This window comes from Hibiscus syriacus, unplaced genomic scaffold (genome assembly GCF_006381635.1).
Source record: "Hibiscus syriacus cultivar Baekdansim isolate YM2019G1 unplaced genomic scaffold, ASM638163v2 tig00019423_pilon, whole genome shotgun sequence".
In the NCBI taxonomy this organism is placed as follows: Eukaryota; Viridiplantae; Streptophyta; class Magnoliopsida; order Malvales; family Malvaceae; genus Hibiscus; species Hibiscus syriacus.
In genome coordinates this window covers 162281-189154 of record NW_024062470.1, presented here as the reverse complement: position 1 = coordinate 189154, position 26874 = coordinate 162281, and the positions used below count along the sequence as shown (strand labels likewise).

General features: G+C 34.0%; 1 pseudogene; it reads right to left on the bottom strand.

The window, feature by feature from the left end:
• Positions 1 to 2858: 2858 nt before the first annotated feature.
• Positions 2859 to 5330, bottom strand: LOC120209629 (annotated as a pseudogene).
• Positions 5331 to 26874: the final 21544 nt, after the last annotated feature.

The window sequence follows — 26874 nt, the reverse complement described above, 5'->3', positions numbered from 1 at the left end:
CTTAAATGGAATTTTGGTGAGTTTTTCAGAGGGGCTATAGGAATAAGAGAGGATGATCCTCTCTCACCCTATTTGTTTGATTTAGTCATGAATGTTCTTTCTAATCTTCTGAATATAGTTGTTGTTAAAGGAGTTTATGACTATTACCCTAAATGCACTCAATGCATGAAGATTGGATTAACTCATTTGTACTTTGCGAATGACCTTCTTATTTTCTTGCAAGGGATCATTTGATTTAGCTGTGGAGGTTCAGTATATCTTAGATCAATTTTACGGGGTTTATGACCTTAGACTGAACGTTGCAAAGAGTTAACAACAACACTTGTATTCAGAACATTATTGGGTTTCTATTGGGGCAGCTTCTCGTTAGGTACTTGGGAGTTCTTCTGGCTACGATAAAACTATCTGAGAAGGTTTGTTATCCTACAGTTGATAAGATAAAATCAAAATTGGGGAAATGGTGGGTTAGGAATCTCAACTACGCTAGTAGGCTCTAACTCATTAATGTAATTTTATTCAATGTTATGAATTATTAGTGTAGACAACTGGTGCTTCCTCGGAATGTTGTAAACAAGATTGATCAATTGTGTGCCACATTTTTCTAGAAGAGGGAAGATTCAATTGCTGGTGGTGCTTGGGTGAATTTGAGGCGAATATGTTCCCTTAAATCCAAGTGAGAACTGGGGCTTAGGGATACACAGTGCTGTAACAAGGCATGCTTGCAACAATTGGTGAGAAACATTCTACCAAGCAATATTCATTGTAATGACATGACTGAAGGCGTGTGTTCTTAAAGGAGGATTTTTGACAGGATGGGAAGCCTGATGCTGGTCTGTGTGTTAAGAAGCTAGTAACCCTGGTAGGATCTGAGTTCAATGGATTTGGAATGAGATTTGAATTAAGTAACCTAAAGTTTCCAGAAATATGGTGGTTTGATTTCCTCTTCACATCCCCAGACATTCCATTATAAATGGCTATTCTGAGGAAGCTTCCCACAAAGGACATGTTAAAAATGGGACTGGGTGTAGATTTGCATACTATGTAGAAGTGTTGATGAGAGTATCAGTCATTTATTTTTTGAGTGTTCTTTCTCTGGGAATGGAGATCGGTGTAGACTTGCATACTATGTCAAGGTGTTGATGAGAGTGGAAGTCATTTATTTTTAGAGTGTTATTTCTTTGGGAATGGATGTTTAGGTAGCTTTTTTGTGATTGTGTGGGTTGAATAAGAGAGTGATGTGTTGGGAAAGGGTGGTGGCATATTTGAAAGGTAAATCCTTGCTTGTGCTGATTCTAAAGTCGACTTTAAGTGCAATTATCTACTGCTTCTGGGAGGAACAAAACTGCAGGCAGTCCAAGAATCAGTATCAGGAGAAAGGGGTTGTACTGGACATAATGGAGGGGTGATTCTAATTTATGTTCATAATGGGGGTTTCAGACTTTCAGTGCAGGTTAGAGTGGATCTGGTTGTAATGGTACCTTGTAGCAGTTTACTGTTTTTTCCTTTGGGTAATATACAAAGCTTATAAAAAAATATTAAGAATTGGTTGAAAAGAGAAAAAAGATTAAATCTTATTCACTTTCTTAATCTTCTTCTAAATGTTCGAAGATTTTAACAAACTTACAAACATGTCCAAATATTTGTATAAAAAATGCCAAATCGACAAGTGATGACAAAATCATAACTTCGTTTTACTAATTCAAATGAATTCCTACAAATATCATGAAAATGTCATATATTCTATATAATAAATCCAGGAACACAATGCATACCAAGACAAGCAAAAACCTACCGTTCAAACAAAACCAGATTCAATTATAATGGTCTACGGAAGTCTGAATCCAAGAAAAGCTAATGCTAAAAGCGTACCATGTTAAATTCAATTTCATTCTATGAGCCTGTTTGATGGGATATTCTAGTTAATCACCAACAGCTAGTATCAAAGCATACATGTAGGCATTATGTTGATGATGCTGAGACCATAAACTCAATAAACAAATTCATATATGCAGGAAAACCAAGAAAACAACAGTTTTAGGACTGAGGAACCAAGGAGCAAATTCCTTACAGGGATAAAATTCAAATAGGGCTCAGAAAAGAAGTTAGCACAGCCGGTGGTGAGCCAAACCTCAAATTGAAGAGTTCAACACTACCAACCGAATAGGATTCAAAAGCATGATCTGAGCTGAAAGAACTATATATCAACCACTTTTCCCAACTTGGCCAAAAAGATCAAGACACAAAAGCCTGGTAGAAAAACTGGGCAAAAATGGGAACCCCAACCCCAACCAGAGGTATAGACACAAGGTAACAAATAGCAGCACTTGCTGATGTTTTAGAGAGACACGGAACTCTTCATCAGCACGCCATGTACATAGGGTGTGCTCACATTCAACTACTATGCAGATGCCTTGTTGCGCTCAAAAACAATTCCCATTTTAAAGTTGTTTATAAAACCATGTCCAATTAGCAACAAGTAACTCAATAAAGTATCCATAAAAATCAAAAACGGCCCAAGCATCCTGCCAAAAGGTGAACAGCATTAATACTGCACAAACCATTAAGTAAAAAAACTAGCACAGATCAAAACAATACACAAGGATAATAAATTACCAGCTTGACTCCTGTTTATTTACTAAGATACCGAAAACAGGGCAGCCAAAATGGGCATCTAACTAAATATTCTACTCCTCAAGTGTGAAAAAGCAAAAAACCCAAATGGTGTACCCCTCCCATCATTCCTTCCAAATACCCATGCAATGACCAGGCCATCTTTCATAATTGGGCAATGAAAATGTCAACGAGAAGTTGGACAGAAGTAACGGCAAGTGCTGTTGATAATGCATGAGTCACAAAAATGGGGCATTCAGAGAGCATAAGACCATATTTGAAAGTGCATGTCAAGAAAGCACAAAACTCCATCGAACCAAAACATCGAACACAGCATTTTAGGAACACATAAATAGTTGTAGATTTGTGCCAAGTTTCACACTTCAAAGGACTGAACTATTATAATGTTCCACCCAGACAACAATGAAGATAGCACATCCTGTAAGAAAGAAACTTCATGCTTTGCCATAAAAGCAGTAACCTAGTTCATCAGCTGCAATAAAAATAAGCTTCCATCGGTCCAATGATAATAACAAATTTCATTCCAAAAGGGAAGAAGGAAAAAGGCAAGCAAAAAGAAGAACGAAAGTAAATATGCACACCACAAGCAGCTTAACCAGAACGAGGAGCTCCAGTTCCACGACGATCATATGGCCCAGATCGATCACGACCATACCTATCACTTCCAGACCCCCCACGACTGCCTGCATCCCTGCTGCGCCCACCAAATCGATCTCCATTCCGATCAGGACCATAACGACTACCACCACCACCACCACCACCATCATAACGATCACCCCTACCACCATACTTCCACCCCTAGCCCCATCACTTGGACACTCCCTAGCAAAGTGCCTGGCTTCCCACACTTAAAACACTCCCCGCCATTAGATCCACGCCCACCATCATAACCCCGGCTACGGTCATGGTCACGATCACGTCCACGATCACGGTTACGGTCACCATCATAATCTCTTCCTGACCCTTGCTGAGGCTTAGCTCTATCAACAGTTATATTCCTCCCATCCAAATCCATACCATTCATTGCTTCAATAGCTTCTTCCATGGCCGCTTTCTCATCGAAAGATACAAATCCAAATCCACGAGACCGACCAGAAATCTTGTCGACAGCGACCTGAATTAAAAGTTGTCAGACAAATTGTGGTAGCAGGAAAAAATTGTAAACACTTAAGCCATCATGTACTAAGAAAAATAAAGTTCCATAACACTTTATCAATTGTAATGCTTTAAATAAATAATTCTATTGTGTACTAGTTTCGTTCGATTAAATATAGTCCTGTTATCAAAATAATCATGCCTTTCAGGTTTTTCATTTCCTTCTCTCCAAATTGAAGAATAAACTGACATCCACAGGTACAAAGAATAGTTTTCAAAAGGGAGATGGGCAACACAGTCAGAAGAAGGTGGCAGTATAGAAGTGAAACAAAGACACCCAAAAAGCCTATAAACTAAAGAAAACTATTATCATCTGTAAAAGTAACAAGAAAGAAAATATGTTTTGACAATGATTCAATTTGATGATGGTAATCAGTTTTCTCAAGTTTGAAAAAAAAAATAACAGAGAAGGTGTCATGAAGAGAGAGTTTCATGATTCAATACCTTAGCCTCAATAAGATTTCCAAACTTTCCAAAAGCATCCTTTAGGCCCCTATCTGATGTTGACCATGAAAGGTTACCAATAAAACAACGGTATTCTATGTCTTCTGTCATACTGTAAGCTGCATTTTCAGAAAAGGAATATCAATACAAAATTATCTACTAGCATAAACGTGTCAAACAAATTTGAGAATTGTTTTTGAAATCAACATGCCATCGCCACATCAATATCCAGAAATGTAGGCCACATGCTAAATATATGTAAATGAATAAATGATCGAGCAAGAGGATTTCAAAGTATTAACAAAAAATAATAGAAGCAAATTATGACTGATAAAACTTCTACTACCACAAGGGATCAATTTACTTGCATACCCAGCATCTTTTATTTGGAAAGATCAGAACCCAAAAGATGGAAACACTACACACAATTACAAAACCACATCACACAATCAAAAGAAATCACTTGTGAGAATTAGAAACGATTAAAGGTACCAAACATTTGGTAACAAAAAAATTAAATGACTGGCTACTGCATATAACAAATCCACTCATAATCCGCAGCAAAAAAATTACACAGCAGCAAAAACTTCCCATTTATTTATTATCAATACAGTCATCCTGATTCTTTATATTATCTAGATCAAACCCTAAATTACATATGAGTATTGTTGTATAGATTGAAAGAAAAGTTTGGCAAGCCCACTCGGGATTCTCCGCAAAACCCTAAAAATAGTCCGTTTACAATTGAATATAATTCAAGAATTCACTTTAAAAACAGAAAATTAAAACACTTAAAATCCGCTAACAGAATGAAAAAAACAACAGATAGAAATGGAAAGCGATATAAAGCAATTCGATAATGATTCAGATCCGAAGCCAAAAGCAATTAAGTAAACCCTAATCGAAGACGAACAAACAATTGCGAGATCGCTGGGAAGATAAAGATTTAATGTAAAGAAAAGAGAGAAAGAGAGACGAAGGGCGTACCAAAGAAGCAGAAAAGCGAAAGAGAAGTAAAGCTCGAAGGAACCCTAAAAAATAAACAGTGGGGAGAGAAACAAATAAAGCGAAGCGATAGAGTCTGAATTGTGGAAGAGACAGCGGTACGCGGTATGTTTAACGGTTTAACCTTAAAATTAGGTTTTGTTTACCTAAATATTTGTTATTAAATTACTTATTTGATACTTAAATTTGATAATATTTCCAATTCAATATTTTTATCTAGTGTGAGAATGAACCTAGTAAACCTTACACATATTTCTAAAATTAATTTTAATAATTTAGATATTATTTTTATTGATAATTTTCTCGACTAAACAATTAGTATAATAAAATAATAATGTAAGTGATCAAAATATCTACGAATTAACTACTTTATTCGTTAAAAGAATGATTGTTGTCTTTAGAGGTTTCAAGTTCGAGTATCAATGATTTTAGGGTATTTGAGCCTTCATTACCATATAATTGAGAGTCTTTAAGATAGATACTACCACTTGCAATCACCTATATTAATAAAGAGAGGAAACTAAGCTCTACTGGTTGTCATCCCTAGCTTCTGCATGAGGTGCATCACGAACCTCAATTGGCAGCTCCTTGAATATATGGGTCCCGAATGAGAAGAATTTTTTTATTTGTTAATGGAATGTATTAAAAGATTAATGATGAATATTAAAAAATATAATCTTTTTAAAATTGTATGATGATTTAAATTTTTTAAGGAAGCCGATCTCCTTCCATAAAATTTAAAAACATTATCTTTTTTCACGACGAGCTCTACATGTATTATAAGAAAGGGCTTAAATCTTAAATTAATTCTTAAACACTTACAATTTTTTTTAAAAAAAACACCTGAAATATTTAGCCAACGAGATCCGACCTCTTCTCTAGCCCCATCGGTCCATCTTGTCTACTAATAAATTAATTTATAGTTGGTCAACATCAAGTATTAACTCAAGTCATTCTTGACTATTATAATCGTAATTATCCTCTGTTATCTTTACAAATTTCTCAAACGAAATTATTAACAACATAATAACTAATGGCGGAAGGCTATGGGGACTAATGGGGGCCATGGCTCCCCCACCCCACCAAAAAATATTTAAAAGTAGAAATATATATAATTTTTAGATTTGATATTCTCAAAAAATATTTATTAGTAAGTCATTAAATTTAATTATTCCAAAAATATGTATATTATTTTAAAATTTTTAAATTAATTAAAAATATTTATTAAGATGAGTTTTTATTTTTTGTATTATTATTTTATTTTTAAATGAATAAAAATCCGTTTACTTTTGTTATTTCTAACTTCAAAATACAAAAAAAAAACTTTGTATTTTTTCATATCTGGTTCTTCATTTTCTTTGAGTTATTTATCTTTTTTAAGTTGAGACTTCAGTCAAATTATAATATATTTTATTTCAGTTTAAAATATTCTTAATTCAATTTATATTTATATTTTTTTTTCAAATATCTATTTTTATTATGTAGATTCATGAAATTTTATTGATAAAAGTTTAGAATATACATATATATATATATATATATATATATATATATTAAAATACTTCTAAATATCTTGATTATATAAATATATATAATTTATTAATTAAATTTGTATGTTATGTGAATTTTTATAAAATTAAGTTGATATATTTTTATGGTTATATGTAAGTTGTGTCATACCCTGAAATAGGGATTAAAATTTTAATTAGTTTTGTTCGATTCATAATTAGAATTAAAATAGAGTTTTAGAATTTAATAAAAATAAATAAATAATATAAGAAAATACTAGATTTAGGCCAAATATGTAATTTGTAAGCATAAAAGTTATTATAGGAAAATGACAAGAAGATAAGGGACTAATAGAGTGATTTAACCATTTTTCTCTAAAACTCAAAACTTCTCTCCTCAGGAACTCTTGACGTGCCAACTTCCAGTGAATTAACAACTAATTTATGATGGGTAAATGGAATTTAAAGCATTGTCTAAAGGAGAACTTAAGGGGTTAATATATTAATAGGAGAAATATACATTAAAAGGGGATTGAAGAAAACAAACATGGTTACTCTTTTCTTTCAAAATCCGAAAGAAAACCGTAGAGCATAAATAATAGTTCTTCGAATTCTATCGTTAGTGTCGACGTCGTTCTTATCTACTATTTGTCGCGTCGATTGGGTCTCGCCAGAGAGGGAGAGTGCACACGTTCTTGTTTAGATAAGTTGAAAATTTTATTTTTAATTGTTTTGTTCATTATGCTAAACGTTGGTTGGGAATGAGTGTCTTTGCTTAATCGGGGTTTTAGTCGTGCTGCTACGGGACTAGTAGACTAGGACCAATTTTAGCTGCTGCGTATCCACTATGCGTTAAAAATAAAGAAAGTATGCATGTTCCTAAGGAAATTTACGGGTGATATATATATAAAAGAGAATCGAATGAATTTGGTGGCAAATTTGGTGTTGCCATATGAATTGCAAATATTATGAATCAATTGGGATTTATTAAATCTTGGATCATTTCGATGCAGTGAGTGAATTTGAATAATCTCGACATCAATCGAATTACGTTGGACCTAGTACCTCGTTGGGACGTGGAAAGAGAGTTGCTCGTTAAATAAGCGGATTTCAGATTTTCTAGGTATGTCTTTTCCTCGTCGACGTATAAATATTATCAATTTACGTTACTAAGATATTAGTATGTGTGTCTTTCCCCTTATTTTAAAGTTAAACTAATTATTCGTAAGTCCGTTTAGTTTAGTACGAGTATATTTTCCTGTGTTAGCGATTTATAAATTTTAAAATTAATAATTGTTATGTTTGGTGATTGTGTGAAAATGTGAAGCATGATTAAATTATTTATATGTTCGTAGAAGCATGTGGTGTTGATTGTTGCTGTGTGAAATTGTAAAATGTTAAGCCATGTTATTTCTTGTGGTGGATATATTAATATATGTTGAAACATGAAATGCATAATTAAATATATAGAGGAGTTTGGGGGTTGGGGAATTGCGTTTTAATTTTTGGAGTCGCTGTTAATGGAGTATCGGGGGTTAGGGGATTATTGTAACATCCCGAATTTTGGGTCAGTGGCTAAAATGAGAATTTTTGAAATTTGGGGATCAATGTAGGAAAATTTAAAAGTTCAAGGACTTAAGTAGGAATATTTTAGTATTGGATTAAATTGTAATTAGAGAATGAGTGAAGGGCATTATGGAAATTTCAGCTTAAAAGAGATTTTTTCATTTCAGCTTAAAAGAGATTTTTTCCCCTTAATAAGAGTGAAACACGTAGGTTATGGATAGTTATCTAGAACTCTTCTTCTTCTTCTCCCTTTCTTCTTCCCGTGTGCTCAAGCTTAAGCCTCATAGGTGAGTTTTAATTTTGATGGTTGATTCTTGGATTTATAAGTTGGTTTTGATTATTTGGGTGTTATATAAGCTTAAGGAAAACTTATATAAGCTTAAATCATCAAGTAGAGAGAATTAGAAAGGAAATTTTATTAAGGGTTAAGAAATGAATTTTTGATACAAAGAGGTTTTTGAAGTTTTATTGATGAATTTGACTTGTCATTAGAAGGATTAAGAAGATTGAAGCATTAGAAATGAATTTTGAACATATGTAAAATTTGATGAAATTATTTGATTCAAGAATTATGGTTAGTTATGAAAGATAATGAAGTGCTATAGTGTTCTAAGAGGGTTTATATATGTATAGATAAGTTTTAGTGCATAAGGAAAAGTTAACAAGTAGAATTTGGGGGCAAATGGTTAAATTTCCGGGCTTAAAAATATAAATATGGGCAAGGGGTATCGGTAACAATTGAATAGGTACCGTTACTACAAGGCCATTTATGAGGATTTGTTGCAGAGGGTATCGATACCTGTATGAACAATATCGATACCATATGGTAGAGGTATCGATACCTATATGGAGGGTATCGATACCCGAGAAACTTTGAAGCTAAATTTGGTATCAGTATCTGGGTAGGGTATCGGTACCCTATCATAGAAGTATCGGTACCCTAAGGGTGGTACCGATACCACTTAAGTTGGAAAGCTGAAATTGGAGTTTTAATTAGTTGATATTGATATGAATCGTACCAAGTAATTTGAATCTCGACATTCATTAAATTTCGTATTCGTGTAGATATCGATCGAAAGCAAAGTTCGGATAGACTGTCAGAGTAAGATTCGAGAGAGCGATCGAGAGCTTGATATTGGCAAGAAATCAAGGTGAGTACATGATATGAAGGGTAGTTATGTTAGGAAATTATGACTTGCGAGAAGTCAAATTCTGATATTAGATTACATTAGTAATAAGATGTGAGCATCTAGTGATATGATATCTAGAGCTATATGAGTCCATGCATATGTCTAGATGTATGTGCATCTCTATGTTTGTGATATATGTGAATATATATATGTGTGTTAATTATGTGAATATTTGTAAAATGATATGAGCTATATGAATACAATGTGAACATGTGACATAAGTTATGAGCGAAAGAGATAAATGATATGAGATTGGACATATGTGGTTACAGGAGACATGATATGAAAAAAGTATAAGTATATGTGATAAGATATGTGAAAGTGAATTATATGAAAATGTGCTATGTGTAAGCGAACCATGTGCTTATATAAATATGTGAAATGACATAATTAAAATGCCCATGTTATGTGTTATGAGAGCTAGGGGTTTGGCATGCCAAGAGTCGATGGTTCTACGTGGTCCTTCGGGACATATATGTAATTTCGTGGAACATATATGTGGTACTTCGGTACATTTATTTGGTCAATTGTATTATGTATATGGTTATTAAGGAGTGGTCATTCGGTATATAGTGACCCTTCAGGACATAGTGGTCATTCGGGATAAATTTACAATGCCCCTAGTGGGAATTATACGAGCTGTGGTGACATCATATGTGCACAACCTCTATGTACTCACATTCCTTATGTTCTCAGAAGTATACATGGGCTTTAAAGTGATTATATAAATAATATTGGTTTGATACTATGTGTGTTTTATTGTGAAATGAGCTATTTGTGTTATGATGTATATAGAAATGATAAGTATATGTTTACATGATAAAAAGGAATTCATGACAATAATATAATTAATGTTTAGCATGTTAATGATGATGTATGTGTATATGGAAGCATGGTGTTGTCTGATATGTATATGCATTTGCTAAGTAGTTATAGTTTCATTATTTATTTACATGTCTCACTAAGTCTATGACTTAGCATGTGAGTGTTTCACACGTAGGATCCAAGAAGTGTTAAGAGAAGATAGGCAGTGGAGACAACATAACTTCAACGAAGATCAAATCAGAAAATGTACAGTAGGTTTCCCTTTTGTATTATATAGTGTTGGCATGTATTTCAGGGATTGAATTTGTATAAACTCTGAATAGTTTTGTAAACGTTTTAAATTGATATATGTAAATTATTTAGTATATTTGAAATTTCTTAAATTTCTATATATTTTATATAAGAAAAATGATTCAAAAAGTTGATGTGACATCTCAGACTCATATTTAGATCAAATATTGGTTGGGGGTGTTATATTTAATGGTATCAGAGGTAAGGTTTAGCCGATTCTAGGTTTAAACTTATGTCAAAAGTGTTTAAATATGTATACATGCTAACAAAAAAGTGAAAGTTTCTGATTTGATAGATTTAAGAGTATGTCGTATTTTAATAGAGTTATATGATTATGTCTTAGATGTCTGATCGTGAGAGTTCTCGAAATGTAAGGAGAAGTGGTGGACCTGGAGGTAGTAGTAATTCACTTGCCCTGGCCAGACAGAGTGAAGAGAAACCACCTCAAGAAGTACTAATACGAGATCAAGGGTTGTTATTTGGGACGCTAAACGCTATTTTGTCACGTTTTCAACCTTCTGCTCCTTAGCTCCTCGAATGAATATAGCTAAGGAATTGAAAGGTTTAGGAGCGCCCGAGTTTAAAGGTGAAGCTGAGGAAGATCCTGTTGTTGCGGATCTTTGGTTGAATGATGTTAAGATAATGTTAGAGGGACTCCACTTCTCTGAAGTTGATAAATTGGATGAAATAGTTTCATTGTTAAGGGGTCAAGCTAGAATATGGTGGATAAATGTCACCATGAGATTAAAAGTGATCAAGTGACATAGTTATTCTTCTTGGAAGAATTCAAGCGTAAGTATATTGATGAACATTTTTTAGATAGATGAAGAAAGAATTTCTGAATTTGAAGCAATCGGATTATACAGTATATGAATATGAGTGTGAATTTAATAAGTTAAGTTGTTTTACTGTTGAGCTTATTCCGACTGAAAAGGATGCATGTAATTGGTTTGTGGAAGGTTTGCGACCAAGGCTTAAGGAGATGTTAATCATGTTGAATCTGTCATCGTTTCAAGAAGTGGTTAATCGAGCTAAAGCTCTAGAAAGAGCTCAGAATGAGAGATTCAAATAGCGGAAGATTCAGAAGTCTAAGAGAATTGGTACTCCGTCAAGTTTATCGCCATCCAAGAAAAGTAGAGATTTAGATTCTCCAACTCAGAATATGTTTGAATCAGCTACTTCTAAGACTAAGAGATCAAATATAAGTAAATCCAGGCAATGTTCATATTGTGGAAAGAATCATACTGGAGTCTGTAGAGTGATTTTAGAACCCTATTTTAAATATAGTGATGTTAGACATTTTATCCGAGACTGTCATTTCTTGATTGATGAGGATGTACAGAAAGAGAAATCTGTTACGACATCTCAGAGAAATAGAGGTAGAGGTCGTGGAAGAAATCAGTATGATTCATCCACTCAACAGGGTATGCATCCAATTGCACGCGTTTGTAATTTGGATGCAAATGAAGTTTTCGAGGATCCAGAGATTATGGAAGGTAAATTTCAATAATGTGGTAAAGTAGTTTTGATTTGAATAGATTTGAGATTGATATAGTTATATGCTAGTGACAATTAGAAGAAAATTTGAAAAATAATTTGGAGGTAATAAGTAATGAATTGTTAGAGATAAATAGGATATGGTATCCAAGTGAATAGATTATGTTGAGTTTGTATATAGTACGAGTAGAGGAGATATGTATTGAGTCTCGAAAGAGGATTGTATATGAGTATAAGGTTAATAATAAAAGTAAACCAAAATTTGTTAAGTATCATAAAAGGGATTGTTTCATTTTACTATGAAGTGAAAATTCGAGGACAAATTTTCTTAAAGGGGGAGATTTGTAACATCTCGAATTCTGGGTCAGTGGCTAAAATGAGAATTTTTGATATTTGGGGATCAATATAGGAAAATTTAAAAGTTCAATGACTTAAATAGGAATATTTCAGTATTGGATTAAATTGTAATTAGGGAATTATGGTAATTTTAGCTTAAAAGATATTTTTCCCCTTAATAAGAGTGAAACACGTGGGTTATGGAGAGTTATCTAAACTCTTATTCTTCTTCCTTTCTTCTTCCCGTGTGCTCAATCTTAAGCCTCATAGGTGAGTTTTAATTTTGATGGTTAATTCTTGGATTTATTAGTTAGTTTTGATTATTTGGGTGTTATATAAGCTTAAGGAAAGCTTATATAAGCTTAAATCATCAAATAGAGAGAATTAGAAAGGAAATTTTATTAAGGGTTAAGAAATAAATTTTTGATACAAAGAGGTTTTTGAAGTTTTATTGATGAATTTGACTTGTCATTAGAAGGATTAAGAAGATTGAAGCATTAAAATGAATTTTGAACACATGGAAAATTTGATGACATTCTTTGATTCAAGAATTATGGTTAGTTATGAAAGATAATGAAGTGTTATAGTGTTCTAAGAGGGTTTACATATGTATAGATAAGTTTTAGTGCATAAGGAAAAGTTAACAAGTAGAATTTGGGGGCAGATGGTTAAATTTTTGGGCTTAAAAATAGAAATATGGGCAAGGGGTATCGATACCAATTGAATATGTGCCGTTACTACAAGGCCATTTATGAGGATTTGTTGCAGAGGGTATCGATACCTGTATGAACATGATCGATACCATATGGTAGAGGTATCGATACCTATATGGAGGGTATCGATACCCGAGAAACTTTGAAGCTAAATTTGGTATCAGTATCTGGGTAGGGTATCGGTACCCTATCATAGAAGTATCGGTACCCTAAGGGTGGTACCGATACCACTTAAGTTGGAAAGCTGAAATTGGAGTTTTAATTAGTTGATATTGATATGAATTGTACCAAGTAATTTGAATCTCGACATTCATTAAATTTCTTATTCGTGTAGATATCGATCGAAAGCAAAGTTCGGATAGATTGTCAGAGTAAGATTCGAGAGAGCGATCGAGAGCTTGATATTGGCAAGAAATCAAGGTGAGTACATGATATGAAGTGTAGCTATGTTAGGGAATTATGACTTACGAAAAGTCTAATTCTGATATTAGATTACATTAGTAATCAGATGTGAGCATGTAGTGATATGATATCTAGAGCTATATAAGACCAATCATATGTCTAGATGTATGTGCATCTTATGTTTGTGATATGTGTGAATACATGTATGTGTGTTAATTATGTGAATATCTGTAAAATGATATGAGTTATATGAATACAATGTGAACATGTGACATAAGTTATGAGCGAAAGAGATAAATGATATGGGATAGGACATATGTGGTTACAGGAGACATGATATGAAAAAAGTATAAGTATATGTGATAAAATATATGAAAGTGAATTATATGAAAATGTTCTATGTGTAAGCGAACCATGTGCTTATATGAATATGTGAAATGACGTAATTAAAATACCCATGTTACGTGTTATGAGAGCTAGGGGTATAGTTGGCATGCCAAGAGTCGAGGGTTCTACTTAGTCTTTCGGGACATATATGTAATTCCGTGGAACATATATGTGGTACTTCGGTACATTTATTTGGTCCATTGTATTATGTATATGGTTCTTAATGAGTGGTCCTTCGGGACATAGTGATCATTCGGGATATAGTGGTCCTTTGGGACAAATTTACAGTGCCCCTAGTGGGGATTATATGAGCTGTGGTGACAACATATGTGCACAACCTTTATGTACTAACATACCTTGTGTCCTCAGAAGTATACATGGGCTTTAAAGTGATGATATAAATAAACTTGGTTTGATACTATGTGTGTTTTATTGTGAAATGAGCTATTTGTGTTATGATGTGTATAGAAATGATAAGTATATGTTTACATGTTAAAAAAGAATTCATGACAATAATATAATTAATGTTTAACATGTTAATGATTATATATGTTTATATGTAAACATGGTGTTGTCTAATATGTATATGCATTTGCTAAGTAGTTGTATTTTCATTATTTATTTACATGTCTCACTAAGTCTATGACTTAGCGTGTGAGTGTTTCACACTTAGGATCCAAGAAGTGCTAAGAGAAGATAGGCAGTGGAGATAACATAACTTCAACGAATATCAAATCATAAAATGTACAGTAGGTTTCCCTTTTGTATTATATAGTGTTGGCATGTATTTCAGGGATTGAATTTGTATAAGCTCTGAATAGTTTTGTAAACGTTTTAAATTGATATATATAAATTATTTAGTATATTTGAAATTTCTTAAATTTCTATCTATTTATATAAGAAAAATGATTCGAAAAGTTGATGTGACATCTCGAACTCGTATTCGGATCGAATACTGGTTGGGGTATTATAATTATATTCTTATTATCGGAGTCGTTGTTAACGGAGTCGCTGTTATTGGAGTATCGAAGGTTAGGGATTGTATTTTTATTATCGGAGTCGTTGTTATTGGAGTCGTTGTTATTAGAGATGTTATGAAGATGCTGATATTGATAAATTTAAATTACATAAGTGTTTGGATGTGGTGCTTTGGTAATGGTTATTAAATGCATAATTTCTCATATATGATGTTCATTATATATTTCTTTTGCTATCATGATTAAATTTGTGTGTTTCACTTGTAAATTTTATTACTTGTTGAATTAGTTTCAAACCACACTGGGTTTTGGCTCACCCCGTTTCTTTCTTTCCTTTCAGACGGTTCGAGACATTAGGACATGATCAATATATGAAGGATCAAGTACGATTTCTATCAATAATTGGCAGACTGTGATATTTTATTTTATTTTTAATTACTTTGAACCTGCATTTAAATTATTAGACTTTTATAATTTTCAAGTATTTGAACAAATTTTATCTCATGTTAAAATGATTATTTTATATTACTATGAAATATATGTTTCAATCATATAAAATTTCTAAGTCACTTCGTGGAATGTGGTGACATCTGATATTTGGTCGATATATCTAGACCGGATAACGGATGTTACAAGTTGTGTGAAATCACGAACAAACAAAAAAGACTAGATGAATTTTATTTCTTTATTTTTTGATATATTAGTATGATATTTGAATGTATAATTTACATTGATAAAAACACTAAAAATTTTAGGTTAATAATTACAATTTTTAAATGGCCTTCACATAAAATAATGTTGAGTATCGTCATTGATAATAACTCACATATATTTTCACCTTAAATTTAAGGAGTTGAATAATTTTATTTCTCATATGAAAAAAATAGTTGTTCTCTTTGTATGAATACACTATCACATTTGCTCCAAACCATGTATAGAAATAATTAAGCTTTATTAGTAACAACCTATCATTTAAAAAGTATGTAATTTACTAATTAAATGATCTCGGTAGTAAAGAAATTGTTATTATTCCTTTTGGTTACATTACTCTTTGACGTTTCCATCACCGATTTAAGTTTCTTTCTTAGAAAAGGCTTAATGCAAAAATAAGTGTCTAAATTATACCTCGAAATTCAAATTTGTTGCCTAAAGAATTTTTCACTGAAAATAGGTGTCTCGTGTTTCCAACGTTAAACTTTTAGGTGCATGGACCGTAACAAAATTAAATTTGGTATCTATATGATACATATCACATATATAAAATTTTAAATATTTTTCTAATTTTTTTAAAATAAATATATTATTAAAAAACATTTTTCTTTTAAAAAATCTCAACCGTCCCCTTCCCATTCCTCCTCACCTTCTCTCTTCCCTTCTCCCTTTCACATTATTTCTGTTATCTTCCTTTCCATCCTCTCAAGCTTCTTCTGTAAATCCCCTAATTTCCACTACAATTCCCACTCTTTTGTATGCTTCCTCCATTCTCATAACTACTACACCACTATCCTCGTCCTCTTCCAGCCTGACCATTTTCTTCCCACAACTTTAAAATCCCCGAAAATTGGTTCACAACGGTCGACTAATGCAGAACATGGTTTATATTGTGACTTTTACTGAAGTTGTATTCTTTTTATTCTTCTTTGTCTTCGTCATCTTCCTCGTCGTTATGGTGGTTATTTCGAGCTTCATGTCCATCTTCGGGATAAAAGTGTTTCTCTCTGGTTGGAACATTGGTAGTCAATGGTCAACCCAAGATAAAAGTTTTTCTCCGTTTGAGACTGTAGAGAGCGGGGGTGGTCGTTTATGACGGTGGTGATGTGCAATGGAGTGAGTGGGAAAAGGGGATTGGTTTTTTTAAAAATTTGGTTTTTAATAAATAAATTATTTTTTTTAAAATTTTCCCTTTTAAAATTATATTTTTATTATTAAAAAATTAAAAAATTAAAAATATAATGGTAGACACTTAAAAGTGTAATAGAGAAGACGTTATATACATATTTTTAGTTAAAATTATTTAGACACTAAATTGTATTTCAAAGTATAGTTTAGACACTTATTTTTATATTAAGCCTTAAAAATATTTAAAGTCGGATATGAAGAGAATAAAAGCCTGTGATATTTTTCACTAAAAATAGGGTTTAAAAGTGTATTTCAATGTTATCCATTTCCACCGTGATACGTCTAGCCTCGTGCTTCCAGACTAAATAGAGCCCGTCCAACCAGTGTTTGAAAACCGGACCGGCCTGTTTAACCGGGAACCGCTGTCTAGTCCGGTTTATTCTACACCGGTTAAATCACTACTAGTGAACCGCAAGGAACCGGTTCAACCTAAATGTTTTTAGTTTTTTATTAAATGTTTTTGGTATTGTTATTTAATTTTTTAAATAATTATGACGTCGTCCAGTTCTTCCGACCGGTCTGACCGGTTGAACCAAAAACTGGTAGCACGGCCGGTTCGCTGACCGGTCGTTCTGAAAACTATGCATCCAGCAGTCCCCAAAGCTCAGCATGAAGCACTGAGCAACATCCAACATGTCGATTATATCCCACGATCCAGTCACCATCATGGTATTGAATGGGTCACCACTAGCTGCTTCCATGAACCTTTGTTTGACTGCACCATCGGTATTAAGTTTAATCACTCTAATGTTAGGAGGTCTCCAAGTTTGATTGTTTTCATTCGATTTATGTACTGTAAGCAGCCCTTTGATATATTGATTGTGCCCAAGCACGTGCTATAACACCCTAAACCTGGTTGGGCAAGTGTCACATTGGACTACCGAGGCAACCCCTGATTTTCAAAACATGTTCATTTTCTTTTCAAACATGTTAAATGGTATCATATTTAAAAACATAGACAACTGTTATTAAAAAAATAATTTATAAAATCAAAACTTTGTGACACATAATTTAATCAAAATAATACAAACTCTGAGTTTAATAAACTGAATACATAAGTAAGGTTCTAAGAATATATATGCCTATAAGCTACAACACAATACTTTGAAGGAGATGCTGGAAGTCTTATTGTCTTGCTACGACAGTGCTCCATAAACTGCTCATGCTACTAACCTGCCAACAAAAAAATTCGAAGGCTGAGCTTACAAAAGCCAACAGTATAATCGCTAATCTAGAGCAACATAAAAATTTCATAAATGCAAGCATGCTAAAGATATGATACTAAACAATAGGTACATGCATGATCTAGATCAAGTGCTACCTACTTAAGGCTTAGATGTTATATCCCTGAAGTAAGGGTCTCATGCATTCTTAAGACCTCGACAAAGGGCATAGCCATAAGTACACCTCTAAAGGGTCTCTAACCCTACTGACTGTATGTATTGTGCATTGTCTAAATGCTATACTAGGGATGGGTATGGGACCCGAACACGATGGGTTTCGACCCGATCGTGTCGGGTTTTTTTAAAGAGATCGTGTCAGGTCAAATTCGAGTTTAGGGTGAAAAATACCCACCTGAAAAAATATAATTTTACCTTATATATTTAGGAATAATTACAATAATACCCCTCTATATATTATTTTTTCAATTAAATCATTATTTTTATTGAATAAAAATAATATTTTTTATTATTTCGGATCAGGTCAGATCGGGTTTGAATTTTATATCAAAAAATTGGGTCGGGTTTGGGTTGGGTGGAGGGTATATATTTTTCGGGTCAGGTCGGGTCGGGTGAAGGATATAAAATTTTTGGGTCAGGTCGGGTTGGCCGAAACTCGACCCATGACTATCCTTATGCTATACTGACATTCCTATGCACTATCTGAATACAATACTAACTCTGTTGTGCATTATTGAATGCAATACTAACTTTTTGTGCATTATCTGAATGCAATACTAACTCTGCTATATATTATCTGAATATAATATTGACTCTTTTATGCATTATCTGAATGCAATACTGACTCTGCTATGCATTATTGTAATGCAATATTAATACTACTATGCATCACATAAGCTGAGATAGGCATTATTGTTTAGGGTTTAAATACCATTGGGTACATGTGTGAGATCCAGAACTGCATCGGAGATGTACACCTGGCCCCTCGGATTTATGGGGCGAGATCAAGAGTTGCATCGGAAACGTACACCCCGTCAACTTACTCCGTCGAGTCTTTGTGTATCGATGCCTAGTTGGCAAAAGAAATGACATGAACTAACTGGTATATACCTAGACATTCTAACAAACAAGACAATCGCCCAACTACTAAAGTAACTCGGTGTCCTGACTGTTTCCCAAGTGTCACACAAAGATTAGTTTTATGAAATCTTAGTTGTTACTGTTACTGTTTCTACTTTTAACTGTTATCTCGCTCGTTCTCTCGCCTAAAATATTATGTCAGGGTTTATTAATTTATTATTACTGATAATATGTACTGATCTGGTTATACTTTATTTAAGTTGTTTTAGTTATTCTCTGACTCTGGAGAAATCTTTATGCCTTTCGAGATTTCATGACGATTATTGTGTTTACTATTTATAGGTTGAGGTTCTGGTTGGCCCGATATATGATTGGGTTTATTTTTAAGTGGCGATACTCTATTCACTATCATAACGCTTTTATTCAATTCATCCTCAAATTTAAGGAATAACTGTACGTCCAACACTCTCGATCGTTCTTGCGGTTTACGAAATGCTATGTCATAACCGGATTGCTTGGTCATACCTCTTGTCGGTATACCTTCTGCACTGATCCTCCATCCATAAAGATATATTACTTTCTTACTAAAGATTCTTGGACGTATTACGCCTGCTATGGTTACACTGGTTGTAACCCACTCCTATGAGTGTCACTATAACCCTTTGTCCATTTACGTCTTTCACAGATTAAGTTTTATCCTTACAAACCATCCCTAGCTCTTACGAACCTTAACCAGGTCGAATATGACCATACAAAATGGGTAGTATGATACCCTAGAGTGAAATATCGATACCCTATGAGTATCGGTACCAAAAATGCATTATGTTGCAAAAATGGGGCCCTAGTATCGATACTACTACCCTAAGTATTGATATTGCAGTGATAATATCGATACTCACCCTGGCAGTATCAGTACTCCCCTTTAAAAACTCTAATTTTATCCCTAATTCAACCAATATCAATACTGTTCATCCCAATATTGATAATCAAACCCCAAAATTGATATTTTAGGCTAAAAATCACTTAAAAATTATCCTAAAAGACTTGGATTAGCTTCTAATATTGATATGAAGTTTTAGTAAGTTGTTTAGGGTCTTAAGGTGTCTTAAAAACATATTATTAACACCTTAAACATGGTTTAATAATGAAATCAAAGGTAAATCCTAAGCATGCTCAAATATCCAAATCATAGCAATTTCTTAAAATTTATGGAAGCTTAACACTCTAAAGGATTATAAATATACTACTTTGCTGATTGAATCCGAAATTGAGCTCTTTTAGCTAGAAATCATCCTCCACCACGACTTGGATGAAAACCCATCATTTTTCTTGCAACCAAAGAAACCAAAGCTTTGATTCATATAAAATATGCTACTAGTTAAATTAAGGATGAATTTAAAGTATGGAATTGACCCAAGATCTTAACTTTGCTAAGGAACTTGTAGAGGATAAATGAAGAAGAAGTAAGAGAAGATATAGATGAAAGGTATAAAATCCTTCATATTTTAAAAATAGAAAATTTACATTATTAGTCCTCCATCATCTTTCTATAATTCATAAATCTTCTTTCTATGGCTAATTGGGCCCAAGTCCAACGACTTGAATTATAAATTCTACGGGGTCTACTTACCTCTTGGGTAAACGGTAAACCCGAAACTACTAGCCTGGAATTTGGGGCGTTACAACTCTCTCATCCTTAAAAGAAATTTCATCCTCAAAATTTACTTTGACTAAAAGAACTTACTCTTTTTTCAGACATTGAGGGATACTGAAGCGCTTAAACCTTATCAAACTGATTCTCAAGGAAGAAGTCATCACAGTCTGACATGTTGCTTGGTATCCACAAAATCGGTCTACAATTTTTTGAGGGCGCTACTAATGCTGAACTTTAAGAGAAAACTTTCGAGAAACATGAAGCTAAAGAATTCACATTCTTACTGTATGATATTTTACTCTCAGCGCGTCCCACAAGGATGACTCTACTCCGAATATCACTGTTATCGCTGAATCTTTTTCTAAATAATCTTACTAAATCAAGTTAATTCTATGTATAACCCGATAACCCTTTTTTACTGTTGAAAATAGGTAACTCATCGTGTTATAAATTAAGATTTTATGGCACTTGCCATCACTATCTTGATACCTACTACTAAAGATATGATGACAAATCTCGACTTCCTAACGTCTAGATCTATGCTTATACTATGTAATTCTGATTTAATATTCAAGCATGGTACCTGACTGTTTCTTATTTACCTTACGACTTATATACGTTTTACTTATCTGATTGAGTATCTAGGATGCCCATAACTTGAAATCGATCGCTTACCATACAAAACAAGCAACATATGGCTCTCCTGGAGAGCACACCTTACAAAATAGAGATCTATCGCAATCGTACTCTGACTGAGGATTCTGAGACTCTGCGTCTGACACCCACTATCGTTTTCCCCTAATAGTTATTCGATGATGGTTGTCGCTAGTCATACAAAGCTTAACGAACTTGATTTTCTTTAATTTGAAGCACCTAAAATCTATGATACTATGTACATTGAATATTATGGGTGTGATATATAGCTCGCGCTCATATACCACATAAAGGCACCACTAATGAGGTTGGCTCATTTAGCTGACTCACTAATCTTCATGCAAGAAAACATCCTGGTGATCTCTAAACACTTACTGTACCTTGAAACATCACAACTCACTATGACACCTATAATACCTTTAAAATCTAGGGTGAAATTCCTGAACTGTTGCATTAGAATATACACCGAGCTAATTTACTTCTTGCAAGTACTTGGGGCATCTACGCCCAATTAGCAACTGAAGTGCCTTGGCACTTACTGAGACATATTATGAGATTTCTGACAATAAGGTGATCGCTATACTAGCAAAAGTAACCTTAGTACTCTTAACACTCTCATGGAAATCTTTACCTTCAAGACTGGACTGGGATTTCTATTTCTCTATGGGTCGATAGCATGAACCCTCTACTAACGATGCAAAAACATACTTATAGTCTCATATCTGACGGGACCATAAGCAAGTATACTCCCATAGGGAATACACAAGGGTGAGATTTTACGGCTAAATATTTCTTAGAGTCTTCAACTCAACAAAGAATAACCACCTATCATCATAACTCTGAATCCCGAAATACTGAGGTCAAGCAAACTTGTGCTAACAACTTCCTTTAGGTCGACTATCAGGTCTGATCTAAGCCATCAAAAATTTTTAGGGTAAATTTGTTTAATCCACTAAGGTCTACCTACTAGCCACTTGGATTTGTACATTTGAATTATCTATCTGATATCTCATATATGACATCGATTTCTTGACCCTTTCTCTCCATAATCTTCCAAGCTGAATCAAGAACTGATCGATTGTTCTATTGTTCTCTTGTCTAAGCATAGAACTAACACCTCCTTGATAAGGTATTCAACCACACTAAGATATTGGGATTGCTCCCCTCAATCGAGTTGAATACTTCAATTGGAACTAAATCAATCATTTACCATAAACGTTAAGGATTGACATCCATAACACTTCATTGAGAGTTTATAGTGCCTTTCTATCTGATTTTTGCTATAACGCTAGCACCCTGAATAATCAAAACTCTATCGGAGCTTCTAAAGGTCACCAATTTTAGGGTTGATGGTCTCCTATGAGAGCATACCACTGACCTATGACTCGACTAGAATAACTGAACTGACATCACTATTTTTTTGCTCACGCGGACCCCTAGTCCTTCCTTATACTGACTAAGATAGATCAATTGATACGTAAGTCTGTATACTCGGGGTGTCTGACTTATCCAATAATCTCATCCTCATGCTCTATGTTGAAACACTCTAAGCAAATCTGTCGCTAATTGCACACTGATATCGAAATAGAATATCCTAAGGAACTTATTGTACATCAAGACTTGACCACGATCAGTTCTGAAACATAATGCCTTACTCAAGGAATGTCTCTTTCTCCTATTCAAACACTGGTGATATCCTTGAACTAGCTTTGAGAACTGAAATCTCAAATCATCCATATACGCCTCACTAAAATACTTACTTTGAACTCGCCCAGGAACTGATTCCATATGGGGATATCTTATTGTAGGGCTATCTCTATAATCTTTCACCAATTGATAATATCTCCCTTGAGCAAAACAATGACGTATTCTAACTTAAGCTCTAGGGTAAGGTGAAGCTGCCTGAAAGTCCTATAGTCTCTCTCAACCACTGATCGGCTGAAATCGAATCATTAACACCTAAAGAGAAGTCAATTATTGATACCTCCTTATCCTCTCTATTGAGGATTCTGTTGGCACTAACATACCATGGTGGTTGGCTGAACTGCCTGAGTTCTAGGAATAACGTCCACTACCTCTCTAAGAGTGGAAGTTATACCTCTGAAAAAAGGTCACCTTTACGACGTCTGTGCGACGGGACAAGGTAAAAATCCCTTACTGACTTTATCGTGATGAAAAGCTCATCTCTCTATTTGATTCTTGAATTATGCTGAAAACTATCTGTCTTTGTAATTCTACGACATAGGTTAAAGAAGGAAGCACCATCATGATTTCATACTTATACAAGTACTTTCAGTACCTAGGGTCATGTATTCACTAACACCTTACTAATACTAACCACTAGGTCCTAAAACCGACTTAATCTAACGCTCTGATACCACTAAACGTAACACTCTAAACTTATTGGGCTTAAAGTGACACATTGGAATACCAAGACAACCCTTGATTTTCAAAATATATTTATTTTCTTTTCAAACATGCTGAATGGTATCATAATTAAATACATAAACAACTTTGAGTTTTATAAAAAACAATTTATAAAATTGGAGCTCTATTACACATAATTTAAAATCAAAATAATACAAACTTTGAGTTTTATAAACTGAATACATAAGTAAGGTTTTATAAATACATATACCCACTAAACTACGGTACAATACTCTGAAGGATATGCTAGAAATCTAGCTGCGACGGTGCTCCACGAACTACTCATGCTACTAACCTGCCAACAGAAAACATCTGAAGGTTGAGCTTACAAAGCCTAACAATATAATCGCTAATCTAGAGAAATATAAGAATTTCAGAAAAGCAATCATACTAAAGATATAATACTAAACAGTAGGTACATGCGTGATATAGATCAAGTACTATATACTTAAGGCTTAGATGTTCTATCCCTAAAATAAGGGTCTCATGCATTTCTAAGACCTCAGCTAAGATTTTAGCTATGAGTACACCTCTAAAGGGTCTCTAACCCTACTAAATATCACAATAGGTACATGCATGATATAGATCAAGTACTACATACTTAAGGCTTAGATGTTCTATCCCTGAAATAAGGGTCTCATATATTCCTAAGACCTCAGCTAAGGTTTTAGCTATGAGTACACCTCTAAAGGGTCTCTAACCCTACTAAATGTATCTGCTACGCATTGTTTAAATGTTATACTAACGCTCCTATGCATTATTTGAATGAAACAATAACTCTATATGCATTATTTAAATGCAATACTAACTCTGCTTTGCATTATTTGAATGCATTATTGACTATGTTATACATTAACTGAATGCAATACTAACTCTAGTATACATTATCTAAATGCAATACTAATACTGCTATGCATCACACAAGCTGAGGTAGGCATTATGGTGTGGCTAACGGCTGCATCTCGGAGCTCACACACCCCTCTAACCTACCTAAGATACCATTGGGTACTTGGGTGAGATCCAGAACTACATCAGAGATGTACACCTAGCCACTCGAATATATGGGGTGAGATATAGAGCTACATCGGAAACGTACATCCCGCCAACTTACTTCGTTGAGTCTTGGTGTATCAACACCTAGTTGTCAAAAAAAGTGTCGTGACACTAACTGGTATATACATGGACATACTAACAAATAAGACAATCACCCTACTACTAAGGTAACTCGGGTGTCCTAATTGTTTCTCGAGTGTCACACAAATGCTAGTTTTATGACATCCTAGCTGTTACTATTTTTAGTTGTTACTATTATTATTTTTTGCTTCTAATTGTTATTCGCTCGTTCTCTCGCCTAGAACATTATACGAGGGTTTATTAATTTGTTAATACTAATAATATACTAATCTGGTTATACACTATTTAATTTATTTTAGTCATTCTTAACTCTGGGGAAATCTCTATGCGTTTCAAGACTTCACGACGAATTTTTATGTTTATTGTTTACTGGCTAAAGTTTTGGTTAGCCCGATATCTAACTCGATTTCATTTCTGGGTGACGATACTCTATTCGCTATTATAACGATTTCCCTTAATTCACCCTCAAATTTAAGGAATAATTGCACGTCCAACACTCTTGGTCATTCTTGCGGTTTACGACACTACTGTCTCATAATCTGATTACTTGGTCATACCTCTCATCGGTACACCTTGTGCACTGATCTTCTATCCATAAATATTTGTTACGTGCTTACTAAAGATTCTTGGACGTATTACGCCTGCTATAGGTGCATTAGTTATAACCCACTCCTACGAGTGTCACTAGGCCCCTTCGGTCATTTACGTCCTTCACGGACTAATTCATCCTTATGGACTATCCTTAGCTCTTACAAACCCTAACCAGGTCGAATATGACCACACAAGGTGGGTAGTATCAATACCTAGAGTCAAGTATCGATACCCCTATGAGTATCAGTACTAAAAATGCATTCTGTTGCAAAAATAGGGCCTCTATCGATATTGCTATCCTGATTATCGATACTGCAGGGACATCACCGATACTCACCCTAGCAGTATCGATACTCCCCTTTGAAAACCCTAATTTTAGCCCCAATTCAACCAGTATCGATATTGTTCATCCCAATATCGATACTCGAACCCTTAAACTAATATTTTAGGCCAAAAAATCACCCAAAAATCATCCTAAATGACTTGTATTAGCTTCTAATCTTGTTATGAAGTTTTAGTAAGTTGGTTAGGGTCTTATGGTGTCTTAAAACACATTATTAACACCTAAAACATGGTTTGGTCATGAAATCAAAGATAAACCCTAAACATGCTCAAATATCCAAATCCTAGCAATTTCTTGAAATTTATGGAAACTTAATACTCCAAAGGATTAGAAATACACTACCTTGCTGATTGAATCCCAAAATTGAACTCCTTTAGCTAGAAATCATCCTCCACCATGACTTGGATGAAAACTCATCACTTTTTCTTGCAACCAAAGAACCCAAAGCTTTGATTCATATAAAACTGCTACTAGTGAAATTAAGGACGAATTTGAAGCATGAAATTGACTCAATATCTTACCTTTGCTAAGGAAATAAGAGAAATGGAGAGAAGATGGAGATGAAAGGTATAAAAGCCTTTATCTTTTAAAAATGAAAAGTTTGCACTATCGATCCTTTATCATCTTTCCATATTTCATAAGTCTCCTTTCTATAGCTAATTGGGCCTAAGTCCAACCCAATTAAATTCAACGACTTGAATTATAAATTCTACGGGTCTAATTACCTCTCGGGTAAACCCGAAACTAATAGTCTGGAATTTGGAGCATTACACATGCAATCTGGATTATCACCTCCGAGACTAACTCACGCCATTGGAAATGAAGTTGCATTGTTGCTTCCAGATTCTCTAAAGCATGATGCCAAACATATTCCTCCACCTGTAAGATCCATTGTCCGTATCTGCAATACCGTTTAAGTTAGATTGCAACCAATCAAGAAGGGGAAGGGAGAAGAAACTCCCTACTCTGTGGGTCAACAAGATT